The sequence below is a fragment of the Equus asinus genome, chromosome 5 (assembly GCF_041296235.1).
Source record: "Equus asinus isolate D_3611 breed Donkey chromosome 5, EquAss-T2T_v2, whole genome shotgun sequence".
NCBI classification, from domain to species: Eukaryota; Metazoa; Chordata; class Mammalia; order Perissodactyla; family Equidae; genus Equus; species Equus asinus.
Window position 1 is genome coordinate 62572042 of NC_091794.1, and position 20757 is coordinate 62592798.

At 42.5% G+C, this 20757-nt stretch overlaps 1 pseudogene; it reads left to right on the forward strand.

Moving 5' to 3' along the window:
- LOC139045288 (elongation factor G, mitochondrial-like) overlaps positions 1-18813 on the forward strand; it is a 55748-nt pseudogene extending 36935 nt beyond the window's left edge.
- Positions 18814-20757: the final 1944 nt, after the last annotated feature.

Genomic DNA, 20757 nt, shown 5'->3' on the forward strand with positions numbered 1-20757 from the left:
AATTTTCAAGTGAGAGGAAAAAGAGAAATAGGAAAAAAGGTGAGCTAGAGCCAGCTTTATACCATTAAAAGATAAATTGAGGCATATTAAAAATTTTGACTTTGAGCAAAAATGGGTTAAAATCTGGCAGCAGCAAATGGGAAGTGGTCAGGAACAGCCCACCAGCGGGAGCCAGGGGAAGACTTTGTAGAGAAGAGGCAGAGGCCAAGCAAGGCGATCACTAGGCGGGCTGCGGCTTCCGCGGGCGCCTTCTTTGGGAAGCCTGGTGGGTGGCTGGGGCCCGAGGGTTTGCGGTCGCAACTCTCAGCCCCGGGGCGCTACAGGCCTAGGCTTTGGTTTGCCTACAGAGGCTGCTAAGGCATTAAAGCCCCTGTCTGATGGGCCTCCTCGGTTACTGAGTTTGATAATACTACCGTGAAAGTACCCCTGGAAAAGGCTGATTGCCTTCCTCTTCACGGAGAAGAGAAAGTTGAAATGTTAGCCACACAGTGAAAAAGCCCTTAAGAATGACATGAAAGGTGAGTGGTCTACCTAAACAAAGTGGTCTCTTTTAGACGAAGAACACAGAGGCTCTCCTCTTGAGGGTTTGTCTGCTGTTTTTCTGTTGGTGTGTTCTTCTAAGGCGCCTCTCCAGTGAAAGTCCTGTTCATTTCAAAGTTCCCCGGAGCGGCCACTACGATTCCGGGCTGCAGCTGCGCCAGCAGGTAGCACAAGTCCGTCCGCTGACAGCCCCATGGAAAGCCGCCTGATGCTCTATCAAACGCAAACCACTCCATGTCTGCCTCGGGCTTTAACCCTAACGTTAGACCGCCTGACTGCTAACCTGAGAAACGTGGGGTTAGAAGGCAACGTGGGTGGACAGAAGGTCTCTCCCCAAGCCGACTTCTCATACACAAAGACTGAGGAAAGTTTTCACCGACAATAGAAGATGGTGGGTGGGCAGGCACAAGATAGGAGATGGGACTTAAAGCCAAATTCACCGGAGGACTCCGAAGTCTGATCAGATTCCCCAAACCCCAGGAGACAATAAGCATGACATCGGGGTCAAAGAGATCATCAGAATGCCGATGCACTGCAAAATCCATGTAATCAGGGACAGGGGGCCTCAAGAGGCCTCAGATATGTACATTACTGCCAAACTGAAGGTCCTAATTCACTGCAGCGAGGGTGTAGGTCAAACCTCAGCAGACTCCAAATTGTCCTAGCTCCGTCAGCCTAAGACCACTGTCTTAGTCCATTCAGGCTGCTGCAACAAAAATACCACAGATCAGCTAGCTTATAAACAGTGGAAATTTATTTCACATAGTTCTGGAGGCTGGGAAGTTGAAGATCAAGGTGCCGGGAAGATTCGGTGTCTGATGAGGGCCCACTCCCTGGTTCATAGGCAGCCAACTTCTCACTGTGTCTCCACATGGCAGAAAGGGCAAGGGAGTCCTCTGGGGTCTCTTTTATAAAGGCACTAATCCTATTTATGAGGGCTTCACCTTGCTGACCTAATCACATCCCAAAGGCCCCACCTCTAACACCATCACTTTGTGACATGCAGGGCACCATCTGATTCCAAGGTGCTCCTGCAACTGCCCTGTGACAGTAAAGGATAATGGAGCCATGAAGGTACAGTAATGAAAACCTCTGATACTGCCAGATACCGGGAAAATCACTAAAGTGGCAAGGAGCCCAAGTATGCAACTTGGCCTTATTATCAAGGTCACATTCACCAAATTGTTAATATCCTTGCATTCCCAAAAGACCCAGGGTTCCAGAAACAACAACAGTCATCCATAAAGAAAAAGTATGTGAACTACAAGGTACAGAGAGCTTTCTTTTTTATATTGGTTGACTTTAGCATTACGGTAAAAATAAATTCTGAAGTCACTTTCAGCATCATGTAGACATAAAGAATTGACATTGAATCTCTATATGTCACCTATTTTATAAGTGGCACCTAGGGAGCACTGTGGCATAAGAAGAAATACATGCTTAATTCAACTTTTATTTGATTTCTATGGTAAACAAACTGGGAGGAAAAAAGTTTCTATGAATTCTCTGCTATATGATGTATAGATGTTATATTGTTCTAAGTACAATTATTTATTAAAGTGTGTTTTCATATTTGAATATAATGATTCAAGATACCATCAGCCTAATGATTTAGGGAAAAGGGGAATCATCACAGTATCTATTGAGATTTGCTCTATCAAGTGAATTTATGCAAAAGTGTTATTTAAAATGTATGCCTTATGACAGCTTCCCAATATGTTATAGTATTTAGTATGCTAAAATATGCATGATTTTATATTCTCATAAACTTCAAACTAACTTTTATAAAAACATCTTTAAGTAATACATGCTCAATTACTTTCCATTATAAAAATGAATAGACACATACACATCTTATTTTAGTGGCAAATTAAAGGCATGAAACACTAATAAAATTAACAGGAGATGATACAGAAAATTAGAAGAGTATGAGCACAATCACATAGTTCTACTTCCAAAGTTACAAAAGGATGACAGTAGCATGAGAGAGTGATAGCAGATTTTCTGTTCTTTTTCTCCTTGATAGAAACATTTTCTTGTTTCTTGTTGGTTTTTTTTGCTGGGAAAGATGCACCAACATCTGCTGCCAATCTCCCTTTTTCTTCTTTTCCTCCCCAAAGCCCCTGTCCATAGTTGTATATCCCAGTTGTAGGTCCTTCTAAGGCCCTCTACGTGAGCTGCTGCCACAGCATGGCTACTGACAGACAAGTGCTGTGGTTCCGTGCCCAGGAACTGAACCTGGGCTGCTATAGCCGAATGCGCCAAACTTTAACCACTAGGCCATCAGGGCTGGCTCAGAAACACTTTCTCAAACAACAAAGACTTAAGAGTTAAGATTTTATATTCTCATAAACTTCAAACTAACTTTTATAAAAACAGATTACCATGAAGTCTGGAATAAACAAGCTAGACCTGATTTTTATATATGGTATAATTAAAAAGGGAACAACTGAACTAACTATCTTGTTCAAACACACACATCATCTGTCTAAGACATTTTCAGATAACCAATCATTCAGGTTTGCAGAATATCAAATGCATTTCTCTATTTATTTATTTTAGTTGTGGGTCCTTCTAGTTGTGGCATGTGGGACGCTGCCTCAGCATGGCCCGGTAAGCGGTGCCATGTCCACGCCCAGGATTCTAACAGGCGAAACCCTGGGCCGCCGAAGCGGATGACGCGAACTTAACCACTTGGCCACAGGGCCAGCCCCAAGAACTCATCTTTTTCAGTCAGGTAATATAATGCCTGTGGACTGAAGTGCATTGATCGCGTATTTTTATTGGTCCAAGCAGACACTGTTGGTGGGGAGGTAACAATATACACCACTAGATGAGGGGCAGAGTGAGTACTGGTCAGCCAGGAGCCCAGCAGCAAAAGTGAGGATGCTCAAGGGAAAGCAAGATTGCTTCAATATTATAGAATCAGTTACTATACATTAACAAATTAAAGGGGGAATATGAAATCATCATCACTATAGATGAAAAAGTAAATTCCATAAGATTAAATATTAATTCCTGACGGTAAACTAGGAGAAAAAGACAACTACCTTAATAATATCAAAATTATGTTCCAGAAATCACTAGCACACATTGTACTTAAGAGTGAAATACCAGACTAGACCTATTTCTGTTAAGATTAGAAATTAGGCACGGGTTTCTATTTCAACCTACAAAAACAAAAACCAGTTTAAGAGGCAAAGTGTTTATTTGAGATCAAGGAATTGCAATTGGGGAGGACAGATTCAGGTAGAAACCCAAATAGTGTCCCAATTACAGGAGAGGGGCTTAGGATTTTCATAGGAAAAATGGAGGAGACTGAGGTGAGTAGTATCAAGAGGGTTAACTGATGCTAGATGAGGTGAGGCTGGGATGTCCTTCATAGATTGGCTTGAGGTTCAGCCATCAGGCAAAAAGGCTAGACTCGTACTTCGTTGATTGTTTAGTGATTCAGTCATCAGCAGAGTCCAATTTCATGAGTCCTAACAAACAAGATATTCTTTTTGTTAGTGACTTCTTGGAATGTTGATGTTTTGGTCTAGTTTGGAAGATAAAGAAAACAAGACATGCAAGGCAATTCCTCTGAAATGGCTGCTCTGGCTCTGTTTTAAAGATTTTATTTTTCCTTTTTCTCCCCAAAGCCCCCTGGTACATAGTTGTGTATTTTTAGTTGTGGCTCCTTCTAGTTGTGGCATGTGGGATGCTGCCTCAGCATGGCTTGATGAGTGATGTCATGTCCATGCCCAGGATCCGAACCAGCAAAACCCTGGGCCACGGGAGCAGAGCATGCGAACTTAACCACTCGGCCATGGGGCCTGCCCTTAGCTCTATTTTAACATAGCTCGATTCATATCATCTTTTACACTATCATTTTTGCTATTTTTTATCATTCTGTTGAATGTTCTAGTCAATGCTACAAGAAAAATAAAAAGCATAGTATCAGAAAGGAAAAGCAAAACTATTATTTGCAATGATATATTCTAGATATATACCTAGGAATCCCAGGATAGTCAACTTAAAAATATATCAGACCGATGGAAAGATCAGATATCCAGATATAAGATGAATATTTTTAAAATATTAGCATATACATCATGGTCATATGGACTAAGCAGAGATTATAAGCAAGCCAACAGTGATAAACTCACATAACATTCAAGGCTGGCATAACATTAATACGAAACTTGATGAAGTTTAGAATCACAACACCACCACCACCACATACACACTCGCAAAAACACACACACACACACACGCAGACCAATCTCATTTATGCGATAGCTTTTCTTTAGCTATAATTGGTAAGAAAGTATACTGGAAGGAAACTCTACTTACAATAATAACCTATAAAATAAGTAGAATAAACTTACCAAGGAATATCTGACACTAATATGTTGAATTTAAAAGAAGACTTGAATAATTTGAGAAATATGTCATATTCCTGAATGAGGAGTTTCAATATTTTAAACATAACAATTCTCCCTAATAAATTCAATGCACTCCTAATCCAAACCTCAAAAAGAGTCTGGGTGGGTGTGGAGAAGAGATGAAAAATGCATTCTAAAGTTCCTCTGGGAGAATAAATTACTTAAAATCACCATGAATATTTTGAAGATGAAGATTAGTCATAGGAGACTTGCCCTACACAATATCAAAACATATGGTCATATCATCAATTACAGTTATTAAATAGTGTGGTACTCATCCAGGAATCAATAAATAAAGTGAAATGTAGAGATTCTATGCATACTAATTGATTAATGGTATGATGTAGATAGTGTATTTCCATATTTCCAGTCAAGGGGAGAATACACAGATCGTTCAATATATGTTAATTGAATAGCCATTTGAAATATATATAATATAATACAGGAATATGTACATATTCCTACTTCATACCATACATTAAAATAATTATGAGGAATGTGAAATGTTTATATGTAAAAGGGAAAACATTGAAGTAATAGGAGAAAATATAGTCTTTGAAGGGAAGAAGTTTTGTTAGCATGTACCAAAACCAGAAATTGTAAAAAAAGATTGACTGCGAGTGCATCAAAAGACACCAAAAACAGCTAAAATGCAAAAATTGAGGAAAATACTTAAGCATATATGACAGGAAATAAAGTTAATATTCGTAATGCACAAAGAGCCTTTGCAAATAAATTATGAAAAAGATAACCTACTTGATAGACAAATGAGCAAAGGACAAGAAAAGACAACTCAAAGAAGAAATGCAAATGACCAACAAGCGTTTGAAAAGACCTCAGACTCAGGAACAATCAAAGGAACGTAAATTAGAGTGAGATACCTTTTTCTTTTTCCTGTTAGGTTGGCAAAGATGAAAAGTCACGTTGGTGAGCATGTGAGGAAATAGACTTTGTTGGTAGCAATGTCAATCGGCACAGCTTTTCTAGAGGTTAGTTAGGCAATATGTGTGGAGATTTTTTAATGTGTAAGGCCTTGAATTCAGCAATTCCACTTAGAGGAGTTAATCCTAAGTAAGCATCATGTGTAAAGATGAACAAAGATGTATACTGCAGCATCAGAAACAGCTTACATTTTATGACAGGGGATTGGTTAAATGAATTAAGATATATCCATAGAAGAGAGTACATAGCCATTAGAAATAGCAACATAGGCCACTAAACATTACTAAGAGGAAAAGAACAAGTTGCACTCATATCTTGCTGGCAGGAGAGTAAACAGTAGGGCAGTTTGTCACTATCAAAAATTTAAATGCAGAAATGCTTTAACTCAGCATTCCACTTTTCTAAATATATATAAAGATATATACAAGTTCTCTCTATGAAATTTGCCTTTTTTGCCAGACTTTTTTTTTAGAACAGTTTTAGACTTGCAGAGAAGTTGAGAAGATAGTACAGAGAGTTCCCATAAACCCCCGCACTCAGGTTCCCCTATTATGAAGATCTTACATTAGTACATTTGTTACAATTAATGAACCAATATTGATACATTATTAGTAACTAAAGTCTGTAATGCACTCAGATTTCCTTAGTTATTTTCCAGAGAAAAAAGTATTATTTTTTTATTGAGAAATAATTGACATACAACCCCACGTACGTTTAAGGTATATGGCATGATGGTTTGATTTACAAATACCGTAAAATGATTTCCACAACAGGTTCAGCTAATGTCCATCATCTCACATAGATTCTTTTTCTTGTTTTTTACCTAATGTCTTTGTTTGTTCTAGGGTCTCATCCAGGATATTATGTTATATTTACTTGCCATATCTCCTTAGACTCTTCTTGGATATGACAGTTTCTCAGACTTACCCTGTTTTTGCTTATCTTGACAGTTTGGAGGAGTACTGGTTAAGCAATTTGTAGGATACCCCTCTATTGGAATTTGTATGACATTTTTCTCATGGTTAGACTGCAGTTATAAGTTTGGGGAGGAAGACCACAGAGGTAAAATGTCACTTTGAACATATCATATCAAGTGTGCATGCTATTAACATGATTTATCACTGTTGATGTTGTTCTTGATCACCTGGCTGAGACAGTAGAGGCATTTAAAAAAGAAAGTCGTAAAACACTAGAGTTAATCTAAAATACCTATCTAGGTAAGGGATAATTGTACATGCACCCAGTGGCATATTGTGCGAAGATTAAGAATGAAGAGGTAGATCTATAAATGATATAAAAATAATCAAGTATAAAAAATGTTACGAATAGTATCATCTTATTAATATGAAAAAGAACATACATAAATATTTGTATATGCAAAAATTTTTTTCTGAAATGATACAAAAAGAAATCTTAAAAGTGACTGTGTCTAGTGTGTGGAAATGTGAGATGGGGAGTACTTCACTTTTCAATGTAGTCCCGTCTCTCCTGTTTGAATTTCTACCCGGAGGATGTGTTACTCTTATAAGTGTGACTTTTTAAAGCAAGTTGATCCTATTTTTGTAAAATAAACCTATTTTTCTCTGTGCATTGAAAAAATGAATCTAGAAAGATAGGCATCATTATTGATAGGCTAATATCTCAGTAAATGGCAACTCCATTTTACCAGGTGCACAGGGAAAAAACCTAGGAATCATATTTGACTCTTCTCTCTCTCTCTCACCCACACTTAACCCATCAGCACATCCTGTGGGCTCTATCTTCAAAATATATACAGAATCTGACCACTTCTGTTCCCACCGTGGGTCCCTGGATTACTGCAATCCAGACTGATCTCCTTGATTTCACCCTAGCTCATCTGCAGTCCGTTGTCAACACAAAAACCGGAAGTCAAGTCATATTATTTCCTTGCCGAGAGCCTTCCAATGGCTTCCATCTTATTCTGAGTAAATGCCAAAGTCTTTACAGTGACTTAGAATGCCCTAGTTGATCTGTGCACTGTCCCCCACCTTCTTACCATTCACCCTGACACACTCATTCCTTTCCTTTCATACTGGCTTCCAATCCCTGTGCACACTCCCTTCTCAGAGTTGGTGCACCTGCCATTCATTTTGCCTGAACACGATCCTCCTACCAGATTTCCCACCATCTGTTTAACTTGCTCCCTCACCTTCTTCAGGTGTCTGCTCAAATGTCAGGAGTTCAGGAGCAGGAATGGGCACTAGTAGGGGAGCAGTGGATTTGCCGGGAGGCCATGGCAATGCTCCTGGGAAGAGAAGAATGGTGGCCCAGCACGGTAGCCATGGAAGGTGAGGAGTAGATGGATTCAAGAAATATTTAGGAGGGAAAATCCACAGCGGTTGGCATTTGAGGGCTCAAGGAAGAATCTCAAATTTATCAGGAAACTCAAGAGGAGAACCAGGCTTAGGGGAGACAATGAAGACCAGGATTGCAAGAGACTTTTACTTTTTATGTATTATATGTGATGGGCGTCTGAGAATACAGAACTTTGAGCATGAGAATTGTCATTCTCCAAGGGGTTCTTAACCATTTTTGTGCCATGCACTCTTTAGATAGTCTGGTGAAACCTATGAACACGTTCTCAGAATAACATTTTTAAAAGCACAAAATTGAATACATATCATTTCACAGAAACAAATTATAGTGAAATTCCGGGGTCTGTGGGCCCCAGAGGAGGACTCCTCTGTGGAGCAGCTCCTGCCTGAGTCTTCCTCCCTGTCTGAGTGGCCACATTCAGCCGCGTGTGTATGGTGAATGTTCACAGTGCTGAGGAGGGATACAGGGACCCTGGTGACGTCGTCAAGTGTGGCTCAGCAAGGGCAGCAGACCACCACTTTCACAGCAATCCTGAGTGGAAGCAACACAAGAAAATCAGCCAAGAAAGGGATCAGCTATTCACTGGTGACACTGTGCTGTTTGGAAGCAGCAGGCCTGGCACTTCTGCCTGAGTGAGCCCGGGGTTCTTGGCCAGATAGGGGGAAGAAGGAGAGGGAGCCTCAGGAAGGAGGCCCTGGACTTCCTGCACACAGGAGCACACGGGGCACAGGTGATGGAAGGGAAGAGAGGGGAGATGTTACTGCAGCTGTGCCGCAGCCCGACGTCAGGGGTCACGTCTATCTCATTCATTTCTGTATTTGAGAGAACTTTTACAATGACCGTATATGACTTTTGTAACAGAAAAAAGTAGACTATGTAGGGCTTTCCCTCCATTTCATTAACGATATTGTCTCATTAACGTTGCCGGGATTTAAACATCTTAAACCTTTGGGCAGATGTTGTGGAATCTGAGAAAGGACTAGCAGACCCTGGATTACACAGACCAAAGGGACATGTCTGCCGAAAGAAAGAGATGGTGGAACTCCCTAAATTCTTACTCTTTAGACATATTCCCATGACTCCGATGGTAGTAAAGTGGTAAAAAAAATGCTCAGAGTATACAGTGCTCAGGAGACCTTGTTGTTATTGACCCCTGAACTGAGGGATCCCCAGGAATAACATATGCCTGGAGACGGATGTTTTCCGCTGTGTGGTCTCAGAAGAGCAGGGAGGTGTGGAGCCCCCTGGGGAGTTTTAGGTGTGGAGGGGTGAGTTTGGAGCAGGAATGAGCATAGCTGCTTTATTTAGTTTTACGTGTTAGACTTCTGCTCCTCCTTTGAACAAAGGGATTGGGGCTAAAATAAGTTTGAAAACAATGCACTAAGATCTGTTATTTATTAGAGATCTAGATTCGACTTGGGATAAGTAAGTTCTAGGTGAATAGAACAGATGTTACTGACCCTCTAACGAGCATATACAGGTCAAATTTGTGGATTCGCAGAGTCCAGTCAAGGACGGGGCCAACAAGGAGCGTCCCAGGTGCCAGAGAACTCCCCACATCACTGGATGGTATAGACAGCAGTGAAAATGAAGCAAGATGGAGAAAAGTCCATTTATGGAAACTTCTCTGGGGGAGATGACAATAGGTGGTTAGAAAGCATTCATTCACTTGTTCATTAAATACTCACTGTGTGCTTTCTGTACACCTAGCATTGTCCTGGATGCTGGGGATGAAGAGTGATCAGAAAGCCAGAACCCTGCCCTTGTGGAGACCACATTCTAGTGGGGGACAGAGACGGTGCAGAATCACTATAGAAAATGTCAGGCAGTGACGGGGGCTACGAAGGAGAGGAAAGCGGATTAAGGGGACAGTGACAGGGGAGGAGCACTCTACACAGGATGGAGAGGGAAGGCTTTTCTGTCAAGGTGACTTTCAGCAGAGATCTGAAAAGGGTGAGGGAGCAATGGGGAAGAACATACCAGAAAGAGGAAACAGAAACACAAAGGCCAGGAGGCAGGAGCTTGCAGGGGCATTTAGGAACAGGAACGAGGCCAGCGTGGCTGCAGTGGAGAAAGACAGGGGAAGGGGATGGGTCAGAACACTTTTCTACAGTGATGGGTGGGGGATACCCATCTCCAAGGCGGCTTGCTCAAGAAGCAGCAAATCATGGCTAAACTCCTTCTAAGATGTGTAGGTCTGTGCGGTGTGTTTGTGACGGGGCTTCTGTTTCCCCGAGTGTGTGGGACTTGCAGATTTGCAGCCTGAGCTGAACTTCTCAGAGCAGGGCCCTTCCTGCACACTACTCTCAGCCTCTCTACGTAAACGGTGAGTCAATACTGAAAGAGCAGAGGCTTGAAGTCGCTTGAAATTATTAGCCTGCCTTGGTGCCTATTTGCCCCTGAAATCTTTTCGTCTGATGACCAGATAAAATGACAAGGGTCTGAAAACTTAGAAAAAGATCACTCCCTTGCTTGGGCCCCTTCCATCTTCAAAGCCGGCAGTGGCCGGTCAATTCTTTCTCCTGACGCCAAGTCTCTGGTTCTTCCCGTTCCCCATTTAAGGGCTCTTGGGATTACTCCGGGCCCACCCAGATGATCCAGGATAATCTCCTTATTTTAAGGTCAGCTTTCAGCACATCTAATTCCATCTGCAAACTTGACTCCCCATTGCCATCTAACATAACACGCTCACAGGATCTAGGGATTAGGGTGTGGGCATCTTTGGGGGCCGTCGTTCTGCCTCCCACCATCGCCCTCGGTAGATGCAATGCAGTCTTCTTCTCCTGGCCTTGATTTCCTATTGCAATGTTAATTGTATTGTGTTTATGCTCTTTAATATAAACTGCCTCAAACCTATTTTGAAAAAGAGGCAATGAAAAATGGACCCTAATATATTTAACAATACTAATTATGGACAGACTATATGGTGGTAGAGGAGGTCCTGCCCCCCACTCCCCACCTCGCCATTGAAACAGAGGGAGTGGGGCTACTTCAAGAAGTGAGCTGGTAATCTTGGACCACTCTTGTTTTTTCAGAGCTAACAGTCCATTTTACAATATTCTCAATTCAGTCTTTGGGGGAAAAAAGGACTAAATTGGCCGCTATATTAGTTATCAATTCTTGCTTAAGTTACTTCAGAATTTAGAGACTGAAAACATGAAACATTTGTTATGTCACTGTTCCTTTGGGTCAGAGGTCTGGGTGCAGCCTAGCAGGGTGCCTGGGGCTCCAGTTGCAGTCAGGGTGATATCTGAAGCCTTGACTGGGTGAGGATTCACCCCCAGGCTCGGTCACGTGGTTCTCAGCAGGATTCGGTTCCTCAGGGGTTGTTGGACTGAGGTGCTGCAGTTACCTGCTGGCTGTGGGCTGGGGGCCTCCCTCAGCTCTTTGCCACGTGGGCCTCTCCACTGGGGACTCACAACACGGCAGCTGGCTTCCCTCAGAAGGAAAGCCCAAGATGGAAGCCACAGTCTTTTTGTAACCTTATCTCAGGGGCGACATCCCATCACTTACTTTTACCGTACACTATCTATTAGAAGGGAGCACTGGTCCAGCCCACGCTCAAGGGGAGGGCCTGCACAAGCTCATGAACACCAGAAGGATGGGATTGCTGGGAGCTGTTTTAGAGGCTGCCTATCACAATCACCATCTGAGATTTTTCCAGTTGAAGCACCAATTTAAAATGTCATTGAAAATTCACCTGAGATTTCTGCAGCTGCAGCTTTGGAATCCATCCAGTACATGTGGACACAAAGAAATGTGTGTCACTTTAACCCCGGTCAAGGAGAGAGAGATGTAGAGGATGTGACACTAGAAAATGATGCATCTCAGAAGCAGCAATTTACAACATATTGTCACTAAACGTTTGATTAACAAATATAAGCTGAATTATATTAAACAAAGAGAAGCCATAATACAATTGTTACCACTATCTACCATGATAATTACAGACAGAATTTCGCTATGTTAGAGCTGGTTTTCCCCCCGCAGTGTTTGCCAATGACATTATAAACAACAAAACAATGAAAAGGCAGGAGATGTATGTTGAAATAAGTGGGACCTAAGAGCTTATTATAAGAAAAGTGGAAGTAATAAATATTAAGCCAAAGCCAATTTCTCCATTTCTGGAATCCATTCTAGGGTAGCAGGAGAACTACCATACTAATCAAAGTAAGAGGACTGAAGGAGAACCATAGGTCAGGACGTTACAGAAACCCACAGCATGTCTTTGATTATTGCCAGAGCAATTTAATACAGAATAAATAATATGGCATAGCAAATGTAATTCTATAGTGAGAGACTGATGATACTGGAAAACTCAAAAGAAATGAGTATTATACGAATAGCAATATCTCTGAAAACATAGATATCACTTATATTTGGGTGGTTTTTTAATGATAGCCAGGCATATATAATTTTTGAAAAATATTTTTATTACTCCCCTTGTCTATTTTCCTTTTTCTTTAGTTCAATTTCCTTTTCCTTACCTATCTAGTTTTTTCTGTTTCTTCATTTTGTCATTTCTTAAGTTGCTGTTGGTTAAACTTTGCTTCTAGTCTCAAAAATATAACTAGGTTTTGCAATAATATATCTTGAATCACAGGTATGCGAAACAAATATTTTAACTCTTGTGTGGCTCTCAACTTATTTTCCTCAAGAGAGGGTATTGAGAGGATAGTAGCTTCTACATCTGATAGATCTTGCTACACAACAGATTAATTGAGCGTCCTCCTCTTTTAATATCTTTGATGTTGAATTCGCCCAGGTCCAGGGACTTTGTGTTTTAGTATTAAAATATGAGTCAAGCATGACAATTGTGATACCACTACTAATAACAAATATTTTAATAGCTTTATTGAGGTAAAATTGACATACAATAAAACAGACATAAAAAATTGGATTTGAAAATCACTTTTTTATTTCCACTGTATGATTGTGCTTTGAACATTTTGATAAAAATATTTCTCTCAAGGGGCTGGCCCCGTGGCCGAGTGGTTAAGTTCGCGCGCTCCGCTGCAGGCAGCCCAGTGTTTCGTTGGTTCGAATCCTGGGCACGGACATGGCACTGCTCATCAAACCACGCTGAGGCAGCGTCCCACATACCACAACGAAGAATATACAACTATGTACTGGGGGGTGTTGGGGAGAAAAGGGAAATAATAAAATCTTTTAAAAAAAAAAATGTTTCTCTCAAGGTAGAAAACAAAAAGGTTTGTAACAGATATTTTCGATGATATCCTTGGTGGATATGGCAAACACTGTTAGTCGCCAATGCAGCCATGTTAAGAACCCTAATTTTTTTCAGATTGTCAAACGGCAGTGTACACAGGGAAGTGGGATCCATCTTGAGCCCCAAAATATAGATTATGATTTGCCCAACCCCATTTGTTTTTGCTTTTGTGTAGGTAGGTGACCCAGTCCTGGTCAATGAGATATGAGTCAAAGTCTGTGGGGCACTTCTGAGGAAAATATCTCCTCCGTGTCAGCTGTCTTGGGACTACGAGGAGCCAAGCCAATCCACTGAGGATGCAGAGTGGAAAGCTGAAGGATCCAGGTCTTTAAAGACTTCTCGAGCTGCACATTAACCAAGTCTGCAGCAGGCCTGCTTCTGAACTTCTTGTTGAGTGGTGTTATAAACAGCCTCATCAGAGCCACTGTGTTGCATAACTCCGGGGAGAACTCTCCACGTCGTACAACATGGTGGTCCTGGATCTCATTGGTTAAGCCACTACAGTTGCAGCCAAAAGCATCCTAGTCCATAAAGTGGGGCAGATAGAGTTCCAGTATTAAGAAACTGCCTCTGGGAACCAGTTTATACCTTGCAAAAGACTATTATTAGAAAGTTTTAAATTGCAAGTAACAGAAGCCACAGTTCAGATCTAAACAATAAAACCAATTCATTGGCTAAAGTCCAGAGGGAGGCAGGCTTCAGGGGGTTTGAGCTAGAGTTTCTTGATGTCATCAGTACTCTGGCTTTTTTCCCCACCTCATGTTCTCAACTCTGTCTGCCCCGTGTACTGGCTTCTTCTTCAGGTTGGCTTTCTTCATGGTAGCAAAACATTTGCTCTTGTTTCAAGCCTCCCATTTCCACATCCCACCCCTCAGACTCTGACTGAGTCATGGACTTAGCCTGTGTCACCTGCTCTATCTTAGGGGCTGAGGATAGAAACAGTATTCCGAGAACCTCATGGGTCCCTAAAAGGAAAGTGGAGGTTAGAAAGGAGAAATGAAATACTGGGACCCAATCATGAAGCGTCCACTGCATGGATGAGGGTTATAATACAAAGGGACTTTTTAAAAATGTGTTTGGAATTTATTTATATTCTACTTATTCTCAAAAGAATGTGAGATAGAGAGAGCCAATAATGCTAGGCCCATGGATTACGAATAAAGCACGAGATTTGGTGAGCTCTTGGGGAACTAAGAATAGACTTAGTTGTCTGTGAGCCTCTGCTAAGTCCTAGTTTGAACATTTGTGAGATAGAACTTCTGTTTATTTCTAGAACTGGAAGTCAAGGCAATCAATAGTGATGAAGCAGCTGCTTCAGGAGAAATGTCAAACTCTATGCTCTTTAAAAATGTTAATGTAAAGTTTTAAAATCTGTGAACTCTTTTCAACACCTTCACTTTTCTGAAATCCAAAATTACGAGTATAAAAAAAGAACACAGTGCAACTCAGTCAAATCCATAGACACTTACTGGCACAGCTGCCATTTGCACCAGAAAATGAAGCAGAACTGGCCGGATGCACAACTAGGTCTTTGCAGAGGCACCTGCAATCCACAGCCTGTGTCTGCACAGCTTCCCGGCACACGGTCCTCGGTGGTAAGCCGTGGTCATCAAGAGCCTGGCCTAGGTCCTCACCATCCTGCAAAGCTTAAATTCATTTCACACCTGCTTTTGAAACTGGAAATACTGCCAACTTATTTCCTCAGATGGATTTGGCAAAAATTCCAGCATACTGTACAAAATTATAGATCAGACTAAATCCAGTTCTCAAATTCATTGGACATCTGGAATCAGTAAAAAATGTGATATCTCCTTCAGAAAGGACCCTGATGCCCTCAAAGGACCAGGGCAGCACAGACTAGGAAGGAGAAGCTGTGCTCCCAGGATTGGCCGGCCCGGGGCCGTCTCCCCTCAGGAACATTCCTAGACAGGTAATGCTCTCCAAGCCCAAAACTATAACAACTTTGCTACTGTCTCTCAGAAAACCATTCCACAAGCTAACTGCCTTTGGTATGGAAACGTATTCCCGGGCTGAACTGCAAGGGTGATGTTGAAAACTCAGTGCGGTGCAATGTGTGTAGAAACAAGCTGCTCAGGAGGGGCAGGAAAGAGGCGGCCAAGGATTGTGCTTTACTAGTGGTGTGGGATGGTTGTTCAAGCAATTAACCTTTTGGGTTTTTTTCTTCGAGTTTTAGAAAAGACAATTTGGGCACTTTAAATAACCACGGCAGTGCTATGTTCACACTGTAAGTAGGAAGTACAAACAATGGAAACATAGACATTTCCCTGACCATTAATTCCAGTTTTCTCTTTCATGTTCTAGAAAGACCGTATAAGGCAGTGGTTAAGAGCTTGCATCCAGACTTGACTGCCTGAATCCCAGCTCTGCCACTGGTTAACTAGGTGATCTTGGGTAGATTACAAGCTTTCCATGCCTGGGCTTCTTTATGTGTAACCTGGGGATCACTGTCTGTATCACAGGGCTGTTAAAAGACTTAGTGAACTAACATAAGTAGACCATTTAAAGCAGTAAGCACCATTTACGCATTAGTTATAATTATTTGTGAGCTTTCACATACATCTACTGAAGGAAGTTTTATTGGAATCTCGAGATGACTAAATCAATATGTACTTCCATACTATGTTTTTGCAGACCAAAGTATCTGCTTTAAAAGGTCATTTATCTATCTCATTAAAAGACGAATAGCACTATTAGTTAAAAGTAATTTAGACTATTATATTAGAAGTAGTCTTTGTTCTGTGCAAACATCCCAAAATGTACATTATTTTAAGGTTCTACAATTTATTTAACAAATATTTATTGAGCTCCTACCCTGTGTAAGGCATTGTTCTAGAATGGGGTTGATGGGTATGTGTGTGTATGTTTGTGCAAAATCCTTCCTTACATGGAGCTTTGTATCCTTTCAAGAGGACATGGACAGTAAAGAAACAAATAGACGATATGTCAGGTGGTGACAAGTTCTATGAAGAAATATAAAGCAGAGTCAGGGTAGAGAGTGATGGAGAGTGGCGCCCATAAGGAAGGTCTCTCTGATAAGGTCACACTTGAGAAATGACCTGAAGAAGTGAGTGAATCAGCCATGTAAATATTTGAGAAACGGGGTTTCCAGGAAGAAGGTACAGCAAGTGCAAAGGCCCTGAGGTGGGAGAGTGCTTGTTATATGTAAGGAATGGCAATGTGGAATTCAAACCTAGGAAGTCTGTCTCCAGAACCTGCATTCCATAGTCCCACATTATCTTCTGCACTTTCCTCCATAAACTCTCTGCTTCAGACAGGAAGATTATGTGAAAAAATGGTCATCTGAGTTAAATATAAGTTATATAATCTTACATTTATGTGTTCCATTGACTTATACATGAATTCCAAAGAATCAGCATGAACAACAAATTTAACTTTTCCTTTTCAAAAGTAGCTCAGAGTAGGAAGCAAAATACATTAAATTCAGAGCAGCAACGAGGACATTCTGAAATGTTCCTTAGCCTAGAAAGACCCTTGGTGTAGGGTTTTTGTGAAAATTTTGCATGTCTAAGTCTTTTTCTGGGGCAAGTGCTGGGTCCCTGAACCCAGTAAAACTTGAGAATAACCACGTCAGTGAACAGTGTTTCAGAACTCAGAAATATTTTTGTTTTTTTAAAAAAAATCACAAAGGAACAAAAATGTAACAGAAAAATAGACGTTTTTGATTATCTTAATTTGAAAATTGAAATATAAAGGAAAACAATTGCTTTTATTTATTCATTTTTAAGGTTTTGTGGATAGGGCACCATTTAGAAAATTACTAATTAGCAGAATCAAAGCTGAGGATTTAAGTCTGGAAGAGCTTATTTTGAGGGCAACTTGTAAACAGTAGCAGACGACTTCACAGAAAAGCAGCCACCTGGCTAGAGCAAGATTTGGAGGAACACGCACAACTGAGTATTATAAGCTTTCTATTTCGGAGGCAGAGCCAGAAATTCTGGGTAAAGAGAATCTAAATCAGTGGTTCTAAACTAAGAAAGTGTGTTATTCTTGGTCTGCTGAGAATCAGCCTCCAAGATGGGATTAGAAGGCAAAGGATTTTATTAGGGGAAACATCTGTGTGAGAGAAAACGGGGAGAAAGGCAGACGAGCTGGGAGCCCGTCCAACTGCTGCGGGTCTGACTGAGGGAAGGAGCCAGGAGGAAGGCTGGGCAGCCGTCCCAGGGCGCCCACAGCCTGAGGGAGCTTCAGCGCGGCCGCCAGAGTCCCGGAGCCGCGTCCCGCGCTGGAGCAGGCCTGTCTCCAGGCCCGGCCCGTCGTGGTGCCCGGCGTCCCTGCAGCCCTCGCTCGTTGGCTGGGACCAGCCTCCCCGCAAGCCCGGCGATGGAGCTCAGCGCGGGGCCCTCCGTCAGTTGCGCCGCGGGTGACGGCGGAGAGGCGCGGTCTCGTGGCCACAGAGGAGGTAACTGGATCACCCGCGGAGCTGTCTCTGCGTCTCCCACCACCGCCAAGCCCAGCCCCTCCGCCAACTCGAGATGTCCTCACGCCCCCGTGGGCCCTGCGGCCTCGGGGGGAAGCGCTGCCTGGCAGCCGGCAGCTAGTGAGGGTGGGACACGTCCTTCACGTGTTCCGCGTTGGTACAAGGGTTTGAGACCATGGGAAAAAGAAAAATATCTCCTGTTTTGATGTTTATTTTATGAATGCATTGTTGGGAAAGATCTTTCATAAATGGCTTACTAAGGATTTGTTACAAGGTTACTCAGTAGCTGATAAATTGCTGTGTCTTCATCTCTGATTTATTGTAAAAGTTCATGGGACAAAGTTGTTTGGTAAACAGTTCCCGTGGTCATGTGAGCGTGATTCCAGGGACGTTTCAGGAAAAGACAGGTTTAGATGTCTGCTAGTGAAGGGTAGCTCAATAAAGAGGGTGCTGTGACTACACGGCCAGGAGCGTGGGAAGCACACCCACGCCCCGCCCCGGCCACGCCCCCGGCCACGCCCCGCCCCGGCCACACCCCCTCCGCCCTCAGCTCTGCTCCTCGCTGACAGCTCCTCGCAGGCTCTTCAGTGAAGCACTTCCCACCTACTACGGTGCACACGGACGGTGTCTTTTTCCGGAATGAGATCTGACCTAGAATATAGCATTTGCTTATAAATAGGCGTCTCCCTCTGAACATGAGTACGCCAGTCCTGAAAATCCAGTGTTAAATGCCACAAACACAACCGGTCCTATTTGCCATTGTTTTGAAAGGGAAAAACTGTAACGGCTACCGGTCAATGCTTAAGCTTTTCCTAAAATGCAACACTACACAGTGAAAAGCCCAAATGTAATAAACAATGTTCATGTTAAAATGTAAATGTCTCAAATTGTGACTTTCGGATCACCAAAAAATTAACAGGCTTATTCTTGTATTAATGATTGCTTCGTATGCAGCAATGTGAACAGTTTGCACGTCCTATGTTGCTGTGATGGTTCATTTTATGTGTCAACTTGACTGGCCCAAGGGATACCCAGACAGCAGGTAAAACATTGTTTCTGGGTGTGTCTGCAAGGGTGTTCCTGAAGAAATTAGCTTTTGCTTGAGTAGACTACGTAAAGTGATGGCTCTCACTAATGTGTGCGGGCACCATCCAATCCACTGAGGGCCCCAAAGGCACAAAACGGTGGAGGAATGATGAATGCCCTCTCTCTCTTGTTTTTTTTCTCTGAGGAATATTAGCCCTGAGCTAACATCTGCCGCCAATCCTCCTCTTTTTGCTGAGAAAGACTGGCCCTGAGCTAAGACCTGTGCCCGTCTTCCTCTATTTTATATGTAGGACGCCTGTCACAGCATGGCGCGATGAGCAGTGCGTAGGTCCGAGCCTGGGATCTGACCCAGAGAACCCCAGGCGCCAAAGCCGAGCGCGCGAACTTGACCCCTGCAGCAGCCACCGGGCCGTCCCCCACCCCCCTTCTTGAGCGAGGATGTCCATCTTCTGCCCTCAGCTCAGAGCTCCTGGTTCTCGGCCTTCAGACTCCGGGCATGACACTGGCCGACTGGGCTGGTCCCAGGACTCAGGCCTCAGGCCTCAGGCTGAAGGACACCACCGGCTCTGCTGGCTCTCTGGCTCTCCAGCTTGCAGATGGCAGATGGTGGGACGACTCAGCCTCCGGAAGTGCGTGAGCCAGTTCCTGCAGTAGATCTCCTCTACTCCCTTCACGTGTTGGTTCTTCCGGTTCCGCTTCTCTGGAGAGCCTGACTCACGCAGCAGCGGACCCCGTCTGTGGCCCTGGCCTTTCCTGCAGCTGCTGAGTTCCGGCTGCCAGCACCTGAGACTCCGCCTGAGGGCTTCACAGTCCACTGAGCTCACAGTCCCCGGACTAGGACTTTGTCACAGGGCCGAAATGTCTCCAATAACGCCCCCTGGGAGCAGTTCTCACCCAATGACTGACAGAGTGGGTGGCTAAAGACCACTGCTCCCTCACTCCTGATGGAGTAACTCTGAGGCATGTGTCCAACACTGACTACCTTACCGGTGTTTCCCAGATCCTTAACCGAATAAGATATTTAAACTCGGATCCTTGTCTCTATTTTCTGCTTTTGAGGAAACTAAACCAAATATTGAACCACAAACTTTATGCACTGTGGATGACTATGATGTTTTGATCTCTTTCTTAGCTCCAGCAACGTCCCAGATGGACATCCCCTTCATTGACACTCAGCACACTTTTCAAAATATCTATGTGTGATTCTACCAATTTTATTTAGAATATAAATCATTACTTTTCTCCTTCTTCCTTTTGTTTAAAATGTTGTATTAAGTTTTCAGGATAGAAATATAAATCGTTCTATATAAATATTGCTGAAAACATTATTTCAAGAGATATGACATTGTATGGAATTGAGCATTAAAAATCAAGAAGTATAAAAAAGTGGAAACAAACAAAATGTCTATCAGCTGATCAAAGGATAAACAAAATGTGTTATATATGAACAGTGGAATCTTATACAGCCATGAAAAGGAGTGAAATACTGATACATGTTACAACACAGATAGTCCTTGAAAATATGCTAAGTGAAAGAAGCCACATGCAAAAGGCTACATATTGTATGACTCCATTTATATGGAATGTCCAGAATAGGCAAACAAAGAGACAGAAATAGATTAGATTAGTGGTTCACAGGCCTGGAGGAAGGGCAAATGAGGCTGACTGCTAACGTATATGGGGTTTCTCTTGGGATGACAAAAATGTTCTGGAAATAGATAGTGGTAATGATTGCACAACCTTGTAAATATATTAAAAACCACTGAAATCAAGAG